At 38.7% G+C, this 20,445-nt stretch overlaps 3 long non-coding RNA genes across 8 annotated transcripts; 1 reads left to right on the top strand and 2 right to left on the bottom strand.

The window, feature by feature from the left end:
- Positions 1-1,204: 1,204 nt before the first annotated feature.
- Positions 1,205-2,145, bottom strand: LOC110856601. The gene is made up of 2 exons (XR_002548581.2): positions 1,988-2,145; positions 1,205-1,622 (listed from the first exon to the last, which is right to left on the bottom strand). It is a non-coding gene; the product is annotated as an uncharacterized LOC110856601 (long non-coding RNA).
- Positions 2,146-2,992: 847 nt separating this feature from the next.
- On the bottom strand, positions 2,993-4,084 carry LOC118437845. The gene is made up of 4 exons (XR_004836415.1): positions 3,951-4,084; positions 3,707-3,871; positions 3,114-3,235; positions 2,993-3,041 (listed from the first exon to the last, which is right to left on the bottom strand). It is a non-coding gene; the product is annotated as an uncharacterized LOC118437845 (long non-coding RNA).
- LOC110856618 lies at positions 3,234-15,774 on the top strand. 6 transcript variants are annotated; one of them, XR_004836411.1, is made up of 5 exons: positions 13,854-14,038; positions 14,486-14,538; positions 14,635-14,832; positions 15,210-15,368; positions 15,449-15,774. It is a non-coding gene; the product is annotated as an uncharacterized LOC110856618 (long non-coding RNA). The 6 variants fall into 6 exon arrangements; XR_004836410.1 differs by having other exon boundaries at positions 14,470-14,538; XR_004836414.1 differs by lacking the exons at positions 13,854-14,038; positions 14,486-14,538 and adding an exon at positions 3,234-3,252.
- The last annotated feature ends 4,671 nt before the right edge of the window (positions 15,775-20,445 follow it).

The following is a 20,445-nucleotide window of genomic DNA, read 5'->3' as shown; positions in this document are numbered from 1 at the left end:
TAACTGTTTGAAAACTTATTTTCCCGAAATAAATTTTTAACTGCAATTACTCTTGACGAGTCGAATGACATTATTCAGATAGATTATTTTGGTTTTTATTACTTTGGTTTTTATATACTTGAAGCAGAGATTTTAAAGCGGACGGCTTGGGCGCTAAGTGGGTTTTGGAAAACTTTTCAAAACGAGTGGAACAAAATCACTCCAAAAAAGTGTTAAACGTGATACTAGCGTACAAAAAGCGATTGCACCTCGTTAGACAAACTAATGGGCTACACATTGAAGCAATTTACAAAATGCACAAACGAGTAATAAAGCTGTAGAAAAATAAATAAAAGTGAGTTTTGTATCTTGATTCACTCTCTGTATGACAAATTTGCAAATCTTTTACGTAGTACATATGTACCACTAACAAGGGACACTCACGACCTGTCGTTCGAGTCCAGAGTACCCACTATGTTTTTTAGAATCTACTAGGACCCCAAATGAAGGATCCATTCATATTTCCGTGTAGAACTCATATTTAGCGCCATGGCGTGGCGCCAAATTCGCCAAATTTGAATGTTTTTATTTTTGAAACCGCCATGGCGTGGCGCCAAATTCGCCAAATTTGAATGTTTTTATTTTTAAAACCGCCATAACTTTTGAAATCTTGGACGGATTTTCAAAATATTTGGCAAAAATCATGACAAGGGGTTTAACTTTCTTATCCCATGAATTTTTTCCAAAATTATTGCTTTGAACTTTTCGTAAAATTTCGTAATTTTCTTAAAAATGGGGGTTAATCGAAAAAATGCTAAAAATATTTCAAAAATCAGTAATTTTTAATTTTAATTTTTTTTCAAAAAGTTAGACTTTTGTGATCATTTTAAGCATAAAATTTTGAAAATTCGACATAAACTGCAAAAGTTACGGGGTTTAAAATTGGTCGAAAATGCAAATTTTTAAGTTTGGCCATGGCGCCAAATATGAGTTTTACACGGAAATATGAATGAATCCTTCATTGCAATGACGCAAAAATTTAGCCTGCTATCGTTAAAACTCACGGGTAAATCAAGTATCAAAATCTGAAAACGGCCTGTAAATTCGTACATATTTTGGTAACTTTTTCGCGATACAGCACCCAGGAAAAAATCAACATGACAACTTTTTATTAAATATCAAATTTGCAATGGAAACGAGACAATTTGGTTAATTTTTTGCATAGTAAAATTTTGAAGAACATATTTTCTGTGAAATTTGTTGAATATATTTATAAGGAATTATACATGTATGTATTTCTGATCCAAATAGTTATTCGTAGCATCTGGGAAACGGGCATCCTCCACCAGCCCAAGGGAAGCAAATCATATGGTTTCCGCCATTTCGGCAATAAACGCCCGGAATTTGTCCGCCGAACGGGCAGTGACAGTGACCGTTCAGTTCACCCCCGCACTGACACTGGCAGCCTCGGTGCGGGTAGTGCCGGGCACACATGCCCTCCGCCGGAGGAAACATCCAAGTCAGCGTGACCACGAAGACCAAGAAGACAGCGACCAGTGAGCATGGTTTCATCATGATCGACATTTTATGGTTGGTCAATTATTGGAAGCAAGAGGTGAAAATTACCAAATAAGTTGGTAACGCTGGAAAATACGTACAAAATTAGGTTGAGAAACCAGTTTGAAATTCATTAATGTAGGAATCGATGACTCCTCAAATTCAACACAGTTTAGGTGAATTTTGAGAATTTATTTTAAAATTGTGGACTGGAAATTTAAACAACATGGGGCTGCCCGTTTCTTTAAAATATGTTAATATGTACTCCAAATTTTGTACCGTTTTCGAAGAGTTAAAGAAAGCGTTCGGAAAAATTCGAACCCGTCTAAATTACCTTTAAAAAAATCACGACTGTTCTAGTCTTTAATTTTTACTGAGTACAAATTTACCGTCCAGAATTTTAAAATAAATTTCCATAGCTGAAACATCATTTAAAACTTAATGGACTTACCAAGCTTGGATTTGTGTCGAGATGTACTTAGTTGTTGCTTATTTTATCTTTTCTATTTTATGCATGAATTTCAAGTTGGTTTTGGGGTTGCTTTTATACCGAAAGATTTGTCTATTTACTCGATATCATCCAGTTTAGGCTTTGGTATGGACATAAGAAGTATTTCCGTTCACCGCAAAAACAAATTAATACCAGGAAACTGTGGGTATGGTTTTTGTGAAGTGCAATATGTAAAAATGTGCAGGAAATGATTCGTCAATCTTGAGGTTATTATGGTTTGTTTAGAATTATGTAGTAGACGAATTTTACAACAAGATAACCTGGCTCACTGTGAAGGTTGTTACCAAATTATTTAAACGTTGTTGGAAACGTGGTTGTCCCTAATATTTTTTTGTGCATATGTAATCCTGCAGAAAATTTTTATCGGTTTTATTCTACAGAATGATACATATGTGCATAATTTGCATCAGCTTATATTTCTGCACAAATCAATCTGCATAAAGCCGAAAACCGAGCCATATTTGCATACAGCGATTCAAATTTTTTCTGAAGACCTACAAGAAATTTGAGAGGCTATTTTTAATTAATTCAGTTTCTTACACCTCGAATTTTTTGCGGTTTATCGTTTGGAATGCAAGATATGCAGCAAATTCCGAGAAACGGATGTTGCAAAGTATTTGAGAAACATTTTGCCGGACCCCAAATTAATTAACTGCGAACGTACCGCAAGGCAAATATTTATGTAGAAATGTTGAATATTGAACCACAATTGAAACTGGTCAACAGGCAGATAAATACCTATGTTAATTTGGGTACAAGCAAGTGCACTGGTTGCTGATTGACTCGTAACTGACATATGTACATAAGTATTTACATAATGCTGATTTATGTATGTATTTTATACTAAATATGTTTCACTTTGAGTGTGGTGATGCTCCGAACTGTTTTTAATTTGATTAATGACTGACATAATTCTAGAGGTGAGTCGGCTCAATGTTTTTTTGAAAGACCTTTCCGTGGTATTTGGATTAGAATATACAGAGTTCAAGTTGCCCTACAAAGAGTATAAATGAACTCTAGTGAAATAATTGGCACTTGATTAATTGATATTTATAAATGTGCGCACATGGAAGCATGTAAAATACCACCAGCCACCGCGGCCCAAGTCGGCACAATTTTGAGTGCTATCATCGTTGTCGTTGTCAATTGTACTGAACTGCTGTCCATCATTCAAAATTAATTCATCGTCTGCAATAATAAGCAATGTAAGTCAGATATAAGTACATAGTTTATGTGCCGACCAACTTATGTAGATTGACTGAATGCAGACAAAATTATATCCATAATATGGTAAAATTAGGATCACATACATATATGCATATTTGAGCAAGTTTCGAATGAGAAAAATGCTTTTGCTTGATCTGTTTTTACCTCTAATTAAAACAAATATATCAAAATCTTTCCCGGGGTTATGTGCAAATGGACACTGCCAAATCTTTTCATTAAAAATAGACTTGACTAGAGGAACCAGGAATTTTCACAATCCGCGGCACTCATATATGATTGCAAGCACTACATGGATGAATTTCATAAAAATGGTAGGCCATAAACACTTCATTTAAAATTAGCCCTGCCACTACTTTTAACCTTAATTATTTTGATTGTTTGGACAAATCCAAAAATTTAAAATATGTATGCCAGGCATCTGAACTCTCTTACCTTCAGTTCCGTTAAAATTCTCGACGGTTAAACGGTATTTATCTCCGGCATCCGCGACTTTGAAGACCCCGTACGTCGCGTAGCTCTTTACCCCTTCCCAGTCTTCCAGATCGACCCGTAACTGCGTATATCCCTCCACTGTCAGCTCATGGATGGTCCTCAAGCCTACATAAATAGGGGAGGATTTATTTAATACCAGTTTGGATAATTAATGTGTACAATTAAGAAGCTTAAGTTGTGCTACCTAGAAAGAAATCCCCATCAAGGCTGCCAAACCCATTTTCATATTCTGTCCAAACCCTTTCGAAACTTGTTCTCTCGTTCCCTGGCGAAGTTGGTGTTCCCCTTCGCTGAATTAAAATCCACTCCTTGTCACAGATTACCTATTTACACAAGGTTAACAATGATTTGCTATATTTAACGCTCCGGTAAAGTCATATTGGATCAAGTAAAGGACATTTTTCATTTTTCATTTTGTTTCAATCCTAATCATTCATTTTTGTGGTTTGGACAAATTTGTAAACATGAAAGTACTTAATTTTAGGCAAAAAAATAAATTCAGGGATGATATAAATACACTCAACGGAACAATTATTTGGCAGAATTAACGACCTGCACTTAAATGCATATTCCTAAAAAAGTTCAAGAGATTTCCGGGTGATTATTTTTGTAATTATTACATAAAGTAACTGGTAATGACATACCAAAATACCAATTTCGAAAAAAATTTTGAGTGGGGTAAACCAAGATTTTCCCACGAGCAGTTAGATAGATAGCAGTAAAATCAATCACGGAACAATTATTTGGCATTTTCGTGTATAGAATGAAAAAATTGTTATTTCGAGTTGGTAAGCACGTTTTTAGTTTTACATAGCTAGAAAATGTATTCTGTTCCATTTCTACGAATTTCCGACATTTAACCGATAGCTCCATCGAAGCCGAAGAGAGCGTCATTTGACCAACTTACCAGGGTCATTAAATATTTTGTAGGGGATGATACCAGGAGCCCAAAATTTCAAAACTGCACAAAATACCTCCCACAATAGTGCAGTATACAATTGAATACTATTAATCCACCAGGTTGATTTAAATAAGCTTCGACGAGACCGAAAGCCAATATTTTCCTAGACGGGTCCCAGAAATTTTGGTCTCTGTTGATGGGCCCTATAGCCAATGCACGCCATATGCTGATGTTACCTTTTGATATGGGGGGCTTCTTCCTAGTTCGGAAAAATTTTATCGGTCAGTCTCATCGGATTTTTCTGATCAGCTGAGATGTCAGTTAGATTTCCATGTTGAGTTTCGATATGTGAAATAGAAACTTTCGGGTTGACCATGATTTTCTTGACAATGGCCCACGTCTGCGGCATGGAAAATATTGACTTTCGGTCTCGTCCAAGCTTATTTAAATCAACCTGGTGGATTAATAGTATGCAATGGTATACTCCACTATTGTGGAAGGTATTTTGTGCAGTTTTGAAATTTTGGGCTACCGGTATCCTCCCCCACAAAATATTTAATGACCCTGATAAGGTGGTCAAATGACGCTCTATTTTAACCACGGCCACCACACCCCCAGCGTTCCTTAAGATAGATTTTAGGAACGCCTTCAATGAAATACGGCGGGATACTCTTCTCCATGTCGTTCGGGAGCGGTTTCCCTCAATCTTCCCATTTGTGTCCCAGTGCTACGCCAAACCCTCGTCGCTTTTTTACGGGACAATACCAATCCCTTCGCTCCTAGGGTGCCATCAAGGGGACCCTTTGGGCCCCGCCCTATTTTCGCTAGTCATCCACCCCATCGTCGAAGCGCTAGAAACGGAACTAAATATGTGGTATCTCGACGATGGGGCGGTGGCGGACTCTCCAGATAAAGTTTTGGCGGCTCTGGAGACAATTTCCAGAATGGGTGTGGAAGTGGGGCTACACCTCAATCATGATAAGTGCGAGGTGGGCATTTTAGGGGCCGATCGAGACACCGCCATCGACATTCTCCTACAATTCCAGAAAGTAGCCCCTGGGATTTAACTATTGTCCCCCGAAAGTGCTATGCTTCTTGGCGCCCCCCTCACCAACGAAGCGATGGAAGTTGTTTTGGCAGCAAAGACGGCGCAATTGGCTAATTTTTCCCAACGTCTACAGCAACTCTCGACCCATTCTGCGTTCTTCCTGCTTAGGGCATCAATTTCCATTCCCCGCCTTATTTACTTTCTCCGCTGCGCCCCAACTTGGAGAAAGTTGGATTCCCTGGCTCACTACGACGCGACCTTGAAGGACGCTCTCGAGGCGATTCTCAACTGCTCCCTCTCGGCGGCTGCCTGGATGCAGTCGTCCCTACCTGTCAAGGAAGGCGGCCTAGGGATTAGGCACGCTGTGGATGTGGCGATTCCGTGTTTTCTTGCGTCCGTCCACAGCGTCCTGCCCCATATGGAACGTCTGCTTCCAGGTGATTTGCATGGCACCGACGCCGCCATGATAGAGGGGGAGGAGCGATGGACCGCCCTCGGACCAGCCGAACTCCCCGCCGAAACAATCAGAGGAGTTCAGGCGGCGTGGGAGCGTCCAATTCTGGATATCACCTTGTCCCAGTTAACACAAGGAGCGACCACCCCGGAGGACACCGCCCGCTATCGTGCCCTGCGGGATAAGTTTGCAGGCTCTTGGCTTAATGCCCTTCCATCTCCTCAACTTGGAACCCTTTTATCCAATGAATCGTTTCGTGTTTCAATTTCCCTCCGATTGGGCTGCGACGTTTGCCAACCCCACAAGTGCCCGTGCGGAGCACAAGTAACTGCGCGAGGCTACCATGGCCTCTCCTGTCGGCGCAGTGCGGGACGTTGGTCCCGCCATGAGGCCGCCAACGACGTGATTGCGAGAGCGCTCCGTTCGGCGGAAGTTCCTTGCATCCGGGAGCCGGCGGGATGCTCCACCCAGAACGGGAAGCGTCCCGACGGAATGACTCTTATTCCGTGGTCAAGAGGAAAATCCTTGCTTTGGGATTTTACATGCGTAGACACTTTTGCTCCCAGTTACCTTCCCGAAACTGCGCTATCAAGGCGCCGCTGCGAGCATGGCGGAAAATAGAAAGAGGTACGCCTTCCTCTTGGACCGTTTTATTTTTGTCCCCGTCGCAATGGAAACAACGGGGGTGTGGGACCAGGAGGGGCTCTCCCTCATCAATCAAATCGGTGAACGGATCACCGCAAGAACCGGACAGCCTAATGCTGTCACCTTTCTCCGCCAACGAATCTCTCTAGCTGTTCAGCGCGGAAACGTAGCCTCCATTTTAGGGACGCTCCCAGAAGGCAAAGAATTAGAAGAGGTGTATTATTTTTTATGTATTTTTTTTTAACTTACTTTGACTTTTTTATGATTTCTACGATTTTTATTCAGGTTAGGGACTTTTAATGTACGACTCCTTTGTTAGTCAGCTTTTCTGATGTGAAATTTGTGTAATGCAATGATAATTAGTGAAATAAAACGAATACATGAGGTTGAAAACCCTACATATTTGCGTGCCATATTTGCACTCGCCTGGATCTCGACAGGTGTTCACCTCGCCTTTGTATGGTATAAATATGTTTAATTTATACAAAGATTTGCTTATATGGATGTATGTATCTTTATTGCATAAATAGCCAGTAGCTCTTGCAAGTCATAATTACATAGTTAGTCAAATTTTTAGATTATAATAATTGAGATAGTAGTCAGGGGAGTAGAGGGAAAACCAGACTGTGGTGGTCGGTCTGGAAAACCTCTACCTGATCTGGGAAGGATGCCCAGATCACCATTCGGCCCTGACTACCTGAAAAACCCAGGCTCAACCAAAGAGTGACAGAGATTATAGGCGATTTACATATGGGGAAAAATGGTGACATCCAAATGAGTAGGCGACGTGCTGGCGGGGACACGACGGGTTCAGGGGTGGAGCGGAGCGTCCATGGACCACAAACTAACCAATGACCATCAGTGACCCCATAAAGGGGCCATGAAACTCTCCACAAACTAACCCCTCCCACCGCAGCACATGACCAGGTCATGGGAACCCCGTAGACCTACCCCAGCCGCCCCCACCAGCACCGCGCAGACCCACTCTTCAGTCGACCACCCCCACATGCTCACCACCCCAATATAACACTCAAAGGTCTCACCTGGGGGAGTCCTCCAAGGCATAGATCCTCCAGTGCACAGGGTCCGACGAGATCCATCTTCGCCTGATGGCTCAGCTTGTCGTTGCTGGGACGGGTGTGGCAGGGGGTGTCACTAGGCACGCAGGTGGGGGGTGTGAGTGGACGAGGCTCACGTGGCGTAGGGGCCTTAGGACACACTTAACTGGCCCTGGCACACCCGCGACCCAGATGGAAGGAGATCCAGATGCAGAGCGAGAGAGAGATACGTGTTGCACTGGAGAATGCCAAGGAGGAACTCCACTCCAGGATTTGCTTATATATGCAGCTCAATCCTGCCAGGGTAAAATGATTTCCGGAATCGATAATTTCGATGGTAGTGGAATCTTTATGCACGCTAGGCAGTTTTCAGTGTAGAGATAACTTCATGAACGCAATTGCCGTATCTCTGCGTTCTCTAAATCCGATTTGCTCACAAATCCATAAAAACAGTGGTCGTTGTACGGGTTTCAGATGATTCGATGGCTAAATTGGTGGTGATAACACCATACGTCCTTGTCATGATTTTGCACGTCATACGATATCTGTCACCCTTTCTAAGACAATTTATTGAAGTGCCCAAAAATTTGAATTAAGAATTTTGTTCTTCCTGTGCCAATTTCAGACGTAAGTGTTTTCTTCTTCCTTTGTGTTTGTAAGACCAAATTCTTGTTCGTCCTTAGCATTTCTAAGATATGAATGGTTTTTGTGTCTTTTTAAGACCTGAGTGTTCTGTTCTGCTTGTGTCTTTCGAAGACCCGAGTGTGTATTTTGCTTATGTCTTTCTAAGACCTAAGTGTTCTGTTCTGCTTGCGTCTTGTACTTGTGTCTTTCTAAGAACAGAGTGTTCTGTTCTGCTTATGTCTTTCTATTAGAAAGACATAAGCAGAACAGAACAATTAGTTCTTAGAAAGTTTCTAAGAGCTAAGTGTTCTGTTCTGCTTGCGTCTTTCTAAGAACTGCGTGTTCTGTTCTGCTTGTGTCTTTCTAAAAACTGAGTGTTCTGTTCTGCTTGTGTCTTTCTAAGAACTGTTCTGTTCTGCTTATGTCTTTCTAAGACCTAAGTGTTCTGTTCTGCTTGCGTCTTTCTAAGAACTGCGTGTTCTGTTCTGCTTGTGTCTTTCTAAAAACTGAGTGTTCTGTTCTGCTTATGTCTTTCTAAGACCTAAGTGTTCTGTTCTGCTTGTGTCTTTCTAAGCCCTAAGTTTTCTGTTCTGCTTGTGTCTTTCTAGGAACTAAGTGTTCTGTTCTGCTTGTGTTTTTCAAAGACCTGAGTGTTCTGTTCTGCTTGTGTCTTTCTAAGACCCGAATGCTCTGTTTTGCTTAGGTCTTTCTAAGCCCTTAGTGTTTTGTTCTGTTTGTGTCTTTCTAAGAACTGGGTGTTCTGTTCTCCTTGTGTCTTTTACGTGTTCTGTTCTGCTTGTGTCTTTCTAAGACCGGAGTGTTTATTCTACTTGTGTCTTTCTAAGACCTGAGTGTTCTGTTCTGCTTGTGTCTTTTTTAAGTGTTCTGTTCTGCTTAGGGTTTTCTAAAATTTTAGTGTTCTGTTCAGCTTGTTTCTTTGTTTGACCTGGGTGTCTTGGTCACTTTGCTTCAAGTAGACCTTACTTTTTTCTATTTTTTAAACATGTTTCTTCAATTAAAAAAAAAGTTACAAAAAAATTTGGCGGCGCTTCGCGCCGCCAACTGTTCTCCCCCCTGCGCGAAGTGTTCTCCCAACCTAGTTGGAGGATGGGTAATAAAATGCAGGTATGCAAGATTATACATTGGCACGACCGGCGACTTGGACATACGGATAAAAACTACACGAACTATTTCCAAAAAGGACTCCTCAACAAGAAAGGGAGTAACTCAGTAGAACTGGTCAGGGAAGGAGAGCCCATTGGGGTGCACAAGATTAAACTGCTTTTTCTTATTTATACACTTTGTGTCGGCACTTCTGTTCTGGCTTACGCGGTAGAAAATCATGAGTTTATAAAAAGATGTTTTTTGTCGTGTAAAATATATTGTGTTAAGCTACGTCGATAGGTTAAGATTCGACTATTGCTGGTTCAGAAGTCGTTAAATTTTCGTAAAATGAAGTTCTTACGAGTCACAGATAGCGCTGTATAGGAATATAATTAATTATCAATTAAGAATTAATTATCTCACATGATACGTAGAAATCAAGATACAAGAAAGATTACAAGGAAAAAATTAGTTACAAAGTTTTGCAAGTTTTGCAAGTAAACCGGTGGCATTTGTTTATTTCGATTTTTTATGAACGACTAGTAAAAAAAGGAATAAAATACTTACTCGGCTTGCCTAATTTTACTTGGCATAAAATTGAATTACAGCAATTGACAACCAAATTATGGATATAAGGATTGCCAACTAATTTCTCATTGAGCCAAAAAATTTTATTTAATTTCAACATCAACATTTGAAGTTTTGTCACAAATTTTCGTCGAATTAAAGAGAATTTTCCCATGCAAATTAAATCCGTCCTTATGTCATTAAATCCATGAAATTATAGCTTTTGCATTATGTCAGGCACGCTTTACTAATTTGGAAATTCTAGGACATTTCCTTCGTTTGCGGTAACATCTTTTCGAGTGTTTAATATTTCCTAAATAATTAAAACACTTTACACAAAGCGATAAAGCATAAAGTACATATGTTTTGGCAATAACACTAAACTCATTATATCCTTCAATCACGAGGGCCACCAATGCACACAACGTCAGTGCCCCACATATCATAAAAACTGTCATGATTCGCCCATCAATCGCAGTCTTGGAAACACTTGGAGTTGTATCGTTTGCAACGGGTTTTCTACCGTACGACAGATCTTTAAAATTTGCCGTTCTTAGTCTGAAATAAATTCCAGAAGAAACTAACGTTTGAAGATTTCTATGCACTACGGACACACCGCTGGAGGTTGTGCTACCAGCGACTTTTTGAAATTCCCAACCAAACCGCCTTGGTCGCCAGCTGGCGCTTCCAACATAAAATTTTTTGGATGGATAGCAGGAAATATGCAGGAAATCCATCTCAGCCGACACGGTCTCAACCACTGAAAAGTAAGCACGTTTCTCCTTGCAATTTATAATATCTTTCTCTACCAAGGCTTCCAATTTAGTTTGAGTATAGTTTTGCTGTTGGGGACTGTAGCCAGTAGGGAGGGTGTTATGAGCAGGGTTTATAAAAAGCCATTCAAGTACATTCTCTTTAGTTAAACTTGGAAAACTCTTGTCATTTAAGAAACTTTCCTTTGCTGACTGAAAAAACTCTGCTGCCGCACTATACGAAGAGTAGGTTCCAATATCATGAAATAGATGCCCAAAGCTGGGGAAAGTATGCTGAAACACTCATTCGAAGCATAATCAATTTTGGAGGATGGAGTAAGACAAAAACCTGGCGTTGAGCAGTCCAAGTTTCCCCAATATGCTGAATAGCTCTCGAAGTTCAATTCTTTTGCAAGACTGGAAATATTCTGAACGACCCTGCTATCCAGTAAGTGTCGACTTTTGCATATGAGATCCTCAACCGTTTGAGGCCGAACTGACTCCAATGGCGCGTTAAGTTCAGATACCAGAAGCCCGCCGTAGCAATTTATAATCAAAACAGCTACCGGTCCCCACACGGTGAATATGAGGCGATAAAATAAACCATTTGCTATTGATTCTGGAACACTTGTAAAATCATCAAGTAATAAGGAAATAAACGATAGTGATACCGTAAAGGATACTTCACCAGTCTTTACAAACATATAGGCTTGAAAGATGGCACACGTAATGGCTAAAGTTATACTTAAACCGAGCCATAATGTAAGTTTAAATGGCGCCAGGTAAAAATCGAAACTAAAATACTTTTCTGAATAACAACTTAGAAATTTAAAACCAAAAGATTGTGTGAATTCTGATTCAATGTCATTCCTAAGATCGTTTTCAATTTGTAGTTCGACAAAGAGACGCGGCCCGAATTTATTTATGCAAATTGTTGCATTAGTTCCTGCCTTTACGGCAATAACTGCCATGTAGACATGTACACTAGAAAAGGACCAGAGGTTGAACGGATTCATTGTAGGGTGCGGTAGATCTTTTGTCGGCACTTGCAGCTTAGCATTCCCAAAAAATAAATGCCAACATTCCGGCGGACCTTTGAGTTTCGCATAATCTACTAAGGTTCTATGGTCATCTGTGCTGCTGCAGGTATAATCTTGGAGACTCGAATACAATGCGTATCCTCTCACGCACATTTTAGTTTCTCCATGGGTTACATGGACAATGAAAAAGTTTCCGTAATCATTTTCTAAGTAAAACTTACGCAATACAATATTTATCTGAACCTTTGTTGGAAGGATGTTTATTAGCGAATGGATAAAATTCCACGGGTATCCATAAATTATATTGTAAGTGCAGGGCTGACACTTAAATCCGTAGTGATGCTTGGAGGCATGCTCCCATTTGAAAATTCTAAAATACGAAAGGCTTATATTTTGTATTGGGAATAACAATTTGGAAATCCAGATGCTGATTTTGGTGGAACCTGGGCGGCTTCGCATAACGTCCAAAGTAGAGTCATAACGTTGTGAACGACTTTGATTGGTTTCTAAATTCCTGATGGTAATTGGGTGGAAGATATAGGGGATCATTGATAAGTGGTATGAGGAAACTCCGTCGTGTATAATCTGGATGTTAGAATTTGCAATACGTTGTAGAAAATTGGTTGGTATGACGGTATCGTATGTTGGAGGGGTATCGGGACACAATGTCATTACTGGGCAGACGAAAAGTAACAAACTTATCTAGGGCAAAAGTGGAAACCATGTTGGTTACTAATTTTGCGAAATCTTGCTTAAAATACCAAACAATAACTCCTCTTGATTGCGGATCACATCAATTTTGCCATGCATTTGGATGTCAAATAAATTTTATAGATTATAATATTCTGCACCATGATATTATCCGACTTTATGACCCCCATTGGTTAGCCACTTGACAGATCTTATCAATTCAGAACTTTATTTCTTATCTTAGGAGAGGAGTACCATGATAAAATGTATTTATTCAATTTGAAAAATCTGGCTATCAACCAAATACATGGCAAAATGGCATGCAATTCTGGAACTTTTAACTTTTCGAGAAAATATTGAACTGTGTATGCCTCACCCTGTGAGGAGAATCCACGGAACACAAAAATGTGTATGCACCCTGGGTTCATATGTGTTAATGCTAAAGTTAATTTTATGTATATTAATATTAAATTAATGTAAAGATGATCATTTGATGACACAGGAGTTAAGAAAAACAGGCAGTGTTTTCCGTTTAGTGAGATGAACACGTATTTTGCAAAGGTGGACAAACTTCTATAATAGGCAAATATTGATGGACTTCGTGATATATGGTGAAGAAAGGTTTTTGCTTAATTAAAAACTCTGTACTTTTCCGGATAGTCTAACGTGGTATTATTGTCGGTTATATGTACGCACTTACATATTAGACGATCGCGTGATGCAGGTTTTTACATTAAATGGATTACATCCATCTATATCGCAAGTATTGAAGAAATAAATTTGTTGGATAAACTCTGCATCACCCAATGTATAATCTCATAGTTCTGAAGAGAACATAAGGCATCATATATCTAAATGCAGCGTTGGCCTATTTCTATATATATGTATTTATTGAGTACAATAAATTTTTCTTGTTCAACCTTTCCAAGATGCACAATGATAAATGTATGTACATATGTGGTACATTGTACAATTTTCAGAATTATTATCAGCACATGTGTATAATTTCCCTATCTCGTCCCGTTGTCACACACATCCACATATGAGGGATATATACAAGACTAGTCTTTAGACGATTCTACCCATGGTAATCCACCACCACCTCTGCCACGAATCTTCTTCTCCTGTCTTTTTCGCATGGTGGTGGTAGTGGTTATGTAACCAATTGGTTAACACATAACCACTACCATTGCAATGGTAGTGTTGCATTCGCGAGTCAAGATGTATTCCTCATTCCATACGGATTGATATCTGTCAATACTTCAATAAGGTGTACAAAATAGTACAACTTTACCCACTTTCCTCCATACGGATCAGCAGTGAAGTAATATAAATTTGTGCCAGTTTTTCGTCCACATTTTTTGGCTATGATTTTACAATGGTTTTAAAGTTAGAAAATCCCTACAAATTTAATTAAGTCTAATTAACATTATAACATTTCAAGTGTACAGGCTCATAGATCGGAGTACTCCGGGCTTGGAGTACGTACTCCGGCCTCCGGAGGCCGGAGTACGCAGCTTTTTCTGGAGGCCGGAGTACGCGGAGGCCGGAGTACGCATGGCCGGCCGGAGGCCGGAGTACGGAGGCCGGAGTACGCAAAATTTCCGATCGCATAGATAGGAGAATTCCGGGCTTGGAGTACGTACTCCGGCCTCCGGAGGCCGGAGTACGCGACTTTTTCTGGAGGCCGGAGTACGCGGAGGCCGGAGTACGCGTGGCCAGCCGGAGGCCGGAGTACGCGGAGGCCGGAGTACGCATGGCCGGCCGGAGGCCGGAGTACGCGGAGGCCGGAGTACGCAAAATATCCGATCTATGTACAGGCTATCCTAAATTTAGGGTTACTTGATATTTTTATTTACGTTCATCATAATGCCAACGTGCATACTCAAGTATGAATTTTTCATTACATATTTATGAACGTTTTGTAATTCGTTATTTAAATCTGTATAAAATCGACCGTACTTTTTTAAAATATTTATTAACAGGTGCACCATGTGGTATGGGGGGGGAATGGAGTTCTGATTCATGGTGTATCAAAATTTACGGACTAGATCAGCGAAAGATGGAAGCGTTTACGCATTCATTCCCAGAATTTCAAATTGCAGGAAATAATCATCCTACGGTGGATTATATGAATTTCCAGTATCTTTTTCTTACATGTCCAGCTCAACCAACAAAAATTGGTAAGTTGCATTTAATATAAATCAAAATGTATTACCCCGGTGGCATAAATTGACCAAATTTGTTCACAAAATTGCTGAAATAGTTTGATAACAACGCCACTACATATCTAACACGTTAATAAATTGCTGCCTAATAGTTATCAACTGGATAATATGAAATAATTGCCCAACGTTTTAAGAGAATTTTGTATTATTTGGAAATTAATGGATTCAATCCGTAAAAAAAATTCTTGAAACGCGGTGTAACGCAGGGTAATGAATTCACTTGCGACCAAATTATTTTGAATGTATAGATTAATATTAATAAATATGTATATTAAGGTGTAATTGTGGTTTGTGGTTTATTGTTAATATTCTTTTTGTATACATATTTCCAGCAATTAGCGATGACTGCATTTTGGGTGCTTTGATCAAGTACCTCAATTACTTGGATTGTTACAAATTGAAGGTATTTGGAACCAGCGAAGTTGCGGAAAAAGATAAGGGAACAAAGACCTGGACCTACACGATGCAATAATAGCGTAAATAACGTGGCTGTAATGAGATTAAATTTTACAAGTATTATCATTAATGAATGCATTTTAAATCATACTTATAATTTTTGAAATGTTTGTAGGTGGAAATGCTTTACAAAGATGAAATTGAATGTTTTCCTAACAATAATGATGTCCAGAACAGCATAAGAATTAATTTAATTAATGAAGAATTAAGACGCTAAAGAATTTACACTTATTTTATAAACTTGAAATTCAAAATTTACCTGGCTTACTATGAGGGCCTCATACCAAGTATATAATCACATAATCAAATTAAATTGTATTATTGAAAATGTTAAAATCTGACTAATCTTATTTGTACGCCGGAAATTATTAATTAGTAGATCATGTCAATTTTGCCCGTTAATAATAAAGGAAGATGATGATTCATTCATTTTGAATTGTATATTACCTATGGTTAGTTATTTTACAATGGTTTGAATTATGCATAATTTAACGACTGGACGGCTCGCTGCATGGACACATCAACAAATAAATCCTCTCTAATAAAGTATATAAAAAGTTTCTGGCAGAAAAGGAATTAGCTTGCAGGGATTGGCTCAAAAATGTATCCATCCTGTTGACAAATTGCATTACTACTCACAATGCGATGGTGTGAAGTGTAACCCTCCGATTTGGTTGAAATTTCGAAATTATGTGGTCCAAGTCAATACAACCAACGTTTCTTCAGGCAGTTACCGCGATGGTCGGAGTTTGGCAGAATATTTGAGGTCAAAGTTGAAAAAATGGGCGATTTCTAATAAGCATAGGAAATTCCCTTCAAAGGGAAATATCGCCCCATTTTTCAATGTTAATCTCAAATATTTTGCCAAATTCTGACCATCGCACAAACTGCCTGAAGAAACGTTGGTTGTATTGACTTGGACCACATAATTTCAAAACTTCAGCCAAATCGGAGGGTTACACTTCACACCATCGCATTGTCAGAAACGGATAACGACAAACGTATTTACTCCATGAGTAGTCCTATGATCGGATTGGTCTGCCATCAGTGAACTATACAAATCAAATCTCAATTGTCAAATCTAAATCTAAATATTTGCCCTTGAACAAGGTACTTTTTCGTCGGGATTATATGCATCCTTAATAAGGATTCCTTATTAAAATGAACTTAATACTTTTGCAAATTTTGACAGAATTACTTAACTAACCCAATCTGTAGCATTTTTCCTGCATAGACCATGAACAGGAACACAGTTAACAAAACAGGCCCCGAGTAAAAATTTGAACAGAAAATTGGCCCAATTTTATGTAGAGAGATTTCCCAAGAAACCTATGCAGAATTATGCACATCTGGTACTGCAGAATAATAGCGACAAAAATTTTCTGCAAGATTATGTAAAAAAAAATATGCATAATACAATATGCATAATGTTGTTCTCGAATACTGCAGAATTCGACACAGACGTTTCAACTCGGGGCCATCATTACATACCCTTTCCGGCCGAAATCCCGACTGAAATCTTGGTCTCTAGCCTTGGCTATATTAGGAAACTGGCAACAATTAAAATTAGGCTACAAGTAAAGGTTTTACGGTACTTTACAAATATTTTAAAACATAAAAAAGTTCTCTGACTTTGGGAGTATTTACAACATTTTTATTGTCAGCGTAATATCAACTCAGTTTTTCTTTTCCATCCCGCGCTGGTATCCTTCCCATACTATTAGTATGGTAGGGATACGAAGCGGGAATCAAATTTTTGGTAATTCTGAGTCAGTAGTAATAAAGGTACGACGAAGAATGTGTCGCGTTTCTCGGAAAAGGTTACAACTGCCAAGCAAAAAGGGTTGCATTCCAAATTCAGAACTCACTAACTAAAGGTTGAGATGCAAAAAAGGTTTATTTTCTTATTTATGTAAAATAAGTGTGAAACCTATATACATATATAGAAATGTAAATATCTAGGTTGATATTTAATAAGACAGGGCAGTCTATTTTATGACGCGGTTGCATTTCCTTGTCAAATCAATTTATTTAGAAAGGTTCATAATGTAAGCAGTTGATTATATTTTTTAAAAGCTTTAGTCTGAATATGTATATCGTAAATTAGTTCTTATCCTCAGTGTCCTCCGTAATCAGATAACTACACAAAGATATCACAATTTTGTATTTCCAATAACTTGTTCAATAACCATAAGTAACTTTAATATCGTCTAACTTAAAGGAATCCAATGGAGCCAAGCCAATCAACGAACAGGGAATTTTACACACTTTCCAAAGTGTTAAAAAACACAGACAAATAACGCAGTAAACTAAGAATTCAGGAAACAATGACACAAGTGAAGTGCAAGTTATGTTTTTCAATTTAGAAAATTTTGGTTTGAAGGCAAATCACGAATTTCAAAATATTTCCACAGGTTTGTGGGAAAACTTTGAAAAAACACTCCCTCAAGGCACACATGACTTTGCACACCACCAACCGTCCCACATATTCCTGTGAACTCTGCCCCCGAATTTTTACAACAGTCCTAGGTTTCCAAAGACACGTAAAGCACGTGCATACAGAGTGCGTGCGAAAACAATTTAAATGCACATTTGATGACTGCCCGGCCAAATTTCTAACTACAGGATCACTTTCTAGCCACATCAAACTCGAGCACGTGAAGGACCCTGTCCGGTTCGCTTGTAGCTTTTGTGACAAAAAGTTTAAAGTTAAAAGACACTTAACCCAACATGTCGAAACCCATGCGATCCAACGAACCCGGCTGCCCTGCAAGTTTTCCGGATGTGATAAAACATTTGTGAGTAAGGCATACGTCGCCCGACATTTTGCTACTTAGCATGCCGCAAATCCTGTCCGATATCCGTGTACGCTGTGTGGGAAGGAGTTTAGCTTTAAGGAGAATCTTAGACGACATGTTGGAATACATACGAAGGAAAAGACGTACAAGTGTGTCACCTGCGGAGTCAGTTTTGCATACAAGAGCGTTTTGATTTGCCATGAGGTAATTTGAAAAATTAAATAAAACTGGCCATTTTTATAGAAGTGGGGACCACTCCCAGACGAGAGCAGAGGCACTCTAAAAGATCCGGTAAAATAATTCTCAATACAGCCTATTTATTACCGCCTGTGTGGTAAGATTAGGTATTACCATCAGCGGTAGTATGGTAACGCTGTATTACGGTAGTAAAGACTACCAGCCTGGTTAAGTTCGCAGTGGAATTGTCGGGAGAGGTCGTCACAACTTGCCTCGATTTACCAAAACGAGTCTTAATTATGTTTAAAAACTCTTCACCTTTCTTCCAGAATACACACCTTGAGGACTCTGAACGTGCCGTGTTTCCATGTAAATTGTGCGATCGGACCTTTTCAACAATACGAGTCTCTGGGATCATACGAGAAGCCATCACGTTACTCTTAAGAAGTATTCTTGTAAACGTTGCGAGTATGCAACCAGTTATAAATCCAACTGTACAAGACACTTGAATCGTGTACATTATGAGGTGAAGAAAACCGATTGTTATTTTTGTGCAAGAAAGTTTTTTAATTTTCAAGATTTGGTCAAGCACAGTAAAAATCATACGAATGAAAAATAAAAATACTTATTTTCCTATCTTTGCTCTATGTAAATACAGATTGTAGAATTTAGGACAAGTTCGATTTAAATTTGTGCTAGTTGTTTACTCTTTTAATTTTTCTAAAATCGTTATATTTTCACTAGGTGAACATAATAAAATGGTTATAGTTCACTTTTGAATTACTTGTTGGATGTGTTTGTCGAATCATATTATTCTTACTCATATCTAGATTTGGAAATGGTTAAATACAATCTATAGAAATTAATTTCACACTCCATTACTAAGGTTTGGCTAAATGAATAATAATAAATATGTAGTGATAACAATACATATGTATGTATGTACTTCTTAACAAGCTGGCTAATTTCCTTACCAAGTAAATATGTACACTAAAATTCTAGGTAAAAAATTGTATTTTCTAATTTCTGTACAACACGCTCATTTTAGTATACTAGCGTATAAGCCCGTTTCCCTCCGGGCGAGAGTTGATTAGATTCTTATAAAGTATGTACATCAAGTAAATATTTTGTATATATTTATTAAAAAACCGATTTGTCGCTAGCGGAAGTGAAAGAAATTTACGACAAAAGTCAAAGTGGTAAATTAAATTACACCCAATTGGCGTTTACCTCTACGCCACTGCATACTGCCGGAGCTACTGCCATTGCTCTAGATGCACCCTGGCAAAGATCGATATAAAAAGTTACAAAAAATTTACGAAAATCCATTTTAGTAGAGGGTGTTCCGGAAGTAATGCAACTTTGGTCAAATGCACATATAAACTCAACGAATGAATTTTTTAAAGCGAAATTTTGGTCAGAAAGGAACAAAGGTTAAAGCTAATTAAGTTTTGCTTTCAATGGTCCGTACACCCCTTCCGCCAAATTTGGAGACGTTTTTGTTGGGCGCTCACAATTAGTGCTTCGCCACTGTTTTTGGTCACCTTTTTTGAGATTTTTGACCACATGTGTTGAAATAAGTTCAAATTTTTGACTGAAGTTTTTCGATTACAATATTCTTTCTTGGATAAAAACTAAAATTGTTCAATAGGTCTTGTATTTGACAAATTTGGGAACGTTGTTCACCTCTCCCATGTTAATTGCATTTGATCCGTTTTAAGGCGGAGCGTGATACTTTGGCTTATATTTAATTTCCAGTTTTGCATAAATGGTTTTCTTGAAGGTGGGAGAGTTGTACTATGTGCAAATAAAAGCATTTTGATAATCTGAGCAGTAAATCGTCTTGTACAGGACGATCAATTTTGGTTAATTTTAATTACTTCAGGTCAAGGATTTTTTCTGCCCTCCTGCTTGCTACTTTTATTTTACTCGTGACTATATTTATAAGCTTCTAGAACCTTCTAGGATTTGATGTCCAACTTCTAAGCTTTCAAATAATGTATGGTGTTCGGTGAGAACTTCAAGAACTTCAGCGAATTTCGCTCCGACATAACAAATTTCTATCTACACGAAGTTTATTACTTTCGGGGCTGCCACACGAATGTACCGACCAGATATTTTTTGCGATTAGTCGTTT

Source organism: Folsomia candida, unplaced genomic scaffold, assembly GCF_002217175.1.
Source record: "Folsomia candida strain VU population unplaced genomic scaffold, ASM221717v1 Fcan01_Sc016, whole genome shotgun sequence".
Taxonomy (NCBI): Eukaryota; Metazoa; Arthropoda; class Collembola; order Entomobryomorpha; family Isotomidae; genus Folsomia; species Folsomia candida.
This window is presented reverse-complemented; position numbering and strand designations above follow the sequence as displayed.